This window comes from Schistocerca cancellata, chromosome 2 (assembly GCF_023864275.1).
Source record: "Schistocerca cancellata isolate TAMUIC-IGC-003103 chromosome 2, iqSchCanc2.1, whole genome shotgun sequence".
Classification (NCBI taxonomy): domain Eukaryota; kingdom Metazoa; phylum Arthropoda; class Insecta; order Orthoptera; family Acrididae; genus Schistocerca; species Schistocerca cancellata.
In genome coordinates this window covers 957,541,859-957,545,464 of record NC_064627.1, presented here as the reverse complement: position 1 = coordinate 957,545,464, position 3,606 = coordinate 957,541,859, and the positions used below count along the sequence as shown (strand labels likewise).

General features: G+C 43.4%; 1 non-coding gene across 1 annotated transcript; it reads left to right on the top strand.

The window, feature by feature from the left end:
- Positions 1–223: 223 nt before the first annotated feature.
- Trnas-cga (transfer RNA serine (anticodon CGA)) lies at positions 224–298 on the top strand. Its single transcript has one exon. It is a non-coding gene; the product is annotated as a tRNA-Ser (tRNA).
- The last annotated feature ends 3,308 nt before the right edge of the window (positions 299–3,606 follow it).

Here is a 3,606-nt window from a genome sequence, read left to right as displayed (position 1 = left end):
CGGTTCTTCCTTCTATTCCAGTCACGTATTGTTCGTGGAAAGAAAGACTGTCGGTATGCCTCCGTGTGGGCTCTAATCTCTGATTTTATCCTCATGGTCTCTTCGCGTGTTATACGTAGGTGGGAGCAATATACTGCGGTTCGCAGGAGAGCTTCTGTAAAGTTTGGAAGGTAGGAGACGAGGTACTGGCAGAAGTAAACCTGTGAGGACGGGGCGTGAGTCGTGCTTGGGTAGCTCAGTTGGTAGAGCACTTGCCCCCGAATGGCAAAGGTCCCGAGTTCGAGTCTCGGTCCGGCACACAGTTTTAATCTGCAAGGAAGTTTCGTATCTGCGCACACTCCGCTGCAGAGTAAAAATCTCATTCTGGTAATACACTGCTTGACTCCTCGATGAAGGTAAGTATGAAACTTCAACAAAAGCCCGTATCGAGATACTGAGCGTCTCTCCTGTAGAGTCTTCCACTGGAGTTTATCTATCATCTCCGTAACGCTTTCGCGATTACGAAATGATCCTGTAACGATACGCGCTGCTCTCCGTTGGATCATCGAAATGGTAGTCCATTTAATTCCACACAGATATCAACAGGTCCCTGTTTATTGAATTGACAGCTTCATCTGTTCGATTTCTCAGCTCTGCCATAGGTGGGAAAGAAACGCTGTCTTTTATGTTTTGTATCGCGTCTGGATAGACGGTGCGTGGGTCTGCTCCTGTGAAACTGCTTCTGTAATATAGGCCGAGAGTGAAGGAAGCGAGTAGGGGCAGGAGAGGTGAAGCACTTCAGTACTGCGTGTAACTTAAACACTTTTAACAGAGTCAGAAACACAAGTAAATATCAAATGCATACATAAGTTTGGCTAGGATGAGCATGTAGATTTGAAGCTGTAGTCCATGTCTAATCCTGTGAAGTTAAGATGACCGTTCTGTATAATTTCAAAACTAACAAATACTCGTGGCTGTCCAAACGTAGACTGAACGTAACTAATACAAAGTCTCAATAGCAAGTTAGCCCACGCGGTAGTAGAAGCGATGTTTCCAGGCCGTCTCCTGTTGATGAAATGGGCCGAAATCAAGACGGCACTCCCTGATCTCCACAGCCTCGACCAGAGGGCGATGTGGTCGGTGTAGTCAGTCTTCTCTCGTAGTGCCACCTACGTTCTTTGGCATCGTAACTATCGACGCCACATTATGTACCTCCACAGAAAAAAAATCGCAGATGTGTGAGGTCAGGTGACCTAGGAGGTCAAAAGCAAACAACAAGATCTTGTTGTTCACCTGTTCCAGTCAAGGATTGTGGCATGGTGGTGTTAAGATAACACGGCACCTCAAGGCGCAATGCTGTCATGCATAGAAATGAAATAACTGGACTCATAAAGAAACGACCAGTATTTGCAGCATGTCCAGTTATGATATTCCTGTCGCAGTTTCCACCGGAAAAAAAGGAAAGGACCATGTAATTCGTGAACTGGAACGGCGAAAAACACATTCAGTTTCGGTGAGCTTCTGTCATGCCGACGACGACGCCAGGATTTTGTGACCCTCCAAATTCGTAGGCTATGGCGGTTTACTTCACCCGATAGGTGAAATGTCGATTCGTCCGAAAAGATGAGTCGTTTGGAAAAATTGTCCTCTGACATATCCTGGAGAACTGAAATGCAAAATTCGTAGCTTCTTTTATGTTCGCCGGGACGCAGTTTTTTTGCAGTAGCTGCAACTTGTAAAGTTTCATATGCAGGCATCGTTTCAGAACGCATCACGCCGTTGTTTGAGGAAGTTGAAGTTCCCGGCCTGCTCGTCTCTCGGGCTTCCGAGGTCATTGTGCTCTTCCCTTTGCGTATGCAGCAAACTTCCAAGAATTTTGTAGCCAGTCATTCTGTTTATCCAGAGACGGGTTCTTGCTTAATATACGGCGGAATACACGTTGCACGTGAACAATGGATTAAGGTCGTGCTAATTCCAACACCCAAAATAATTTCTCTTGTGGTATAGTTGCCATGTTTCTGCAAACAAATAACAGAGCAGCTGTGTCAGAACTTTGAACCTTCCGCAATCCAGTGATGTACACAATCTGGTTCTCTGTTTTACAGTTTGTCTGTAATAAACAACTGGAATTTTGTTCTTTCTTTTTGAATCACCGGGGGTATGAAACGCAATCAAGTAATTCCGACAGCTTTCACCTGAAATACCAAACTATTTATAAGTCGGAAAGAGCATTCAGATGCCTTTAACTAAACTAAAATGTGTTTAGTCTCAATAAGATTTACCGATTGTAGGTGCAGCGTACCGAGGGTTTTATTATCATTATCAAATAGCATTAAAGTACATACACATATATTATTCGAGAAAGCGCATCGTTGACCGGCCTTGCGTCGTCCTCTCACAGGACGTGAAAACGCACGTGGACGAGGACGTCACAGTGTGGAATTCCACGTCCTGTTACACTGCTGAGCGTGAAATGAAGAATCTAGGGAGCCATATTTTTGCCTCGTTGAGAGGAACGTGGCCAGTGAGATGCGACATTGCTTTACTTCTCAAGCAGAACATAGTAGCCGCCATGTTGTATGACGTTAAACATCGTATTTGGTGGGTTTTCTTTATCATAGACTGAGCGGTATCAACGTAAGATGTTTCAAAGCATTAGCAAATTTAGGATCTCTCGAAATTTGTTATAATATAACGACAGGAAACCAGGTCCTGCAGAAAGTGTCATCACTTCTGTCTCTAAGCTGATAGTAGGTTGTGGTCCAAAAATGAACAGCATGGAGACAGAAGTGATGACACTTTCTGCAGGACCTGACCATCATTTTGCAGGACAATGCTCAAGCACGTACAGTGCAAGCTGTTACTGATTTTTTTGACTGATTGGGCTGCAAAGTGCTATACCACTTACTGCACTCCCCTGACTTCCTCGTAAGTTCAACTCAATTTCTAAACTAAAGGAAACACTTCACAGTATTCACTCCAGAACTGCTACAAATGCGTCGGGCAACAGAACGCGTCGCTCGTACTGTGAACACAACTGGCACTGCTAAGAGTATCCTACGGCTTCCACTTCGCTGGCAACGTGTTATACACAATGCTGGTGACTACTCTGAAGGTCAGTAGAACTTTGAAACATGTGTCTATTTTTTAAAAGCTGTAAATAAATGGTTGCCACTATTAAAGTTCCAACACTCGTATATACCTATCTCCGGGCTTATGGATTGACTCATGTTTGTATCTTGCCCGGTAAATACCTGATTTTTTCGATGGTGCGTAGCTTCAAAACAATCTTCCTACGAATGAAATTGCGAAACAAATCTCGAGCTTGAAATCTATGTGACGAACTTAGATATTTCAGTGCGTTGGTAGTTAATGCAACATCGAGAATATTGATATTCCACATGCGTAAACTGCCATTAGACACTATACCTTAGCTATATTCACTTTGAAACCGTAAACGGGATGAAAATTCAATTGAGCTAACGTATAACATCTACTAGTACAGGGTAGCACATAAAAACGGGAACATTTCTGCAATCCAATAAAATCAGAAATTATGAAGGAAAGAAATTGCATTCATAGTAATTGAAACCTTACAGCTTTGCCATTTACGAAACACTGACGATA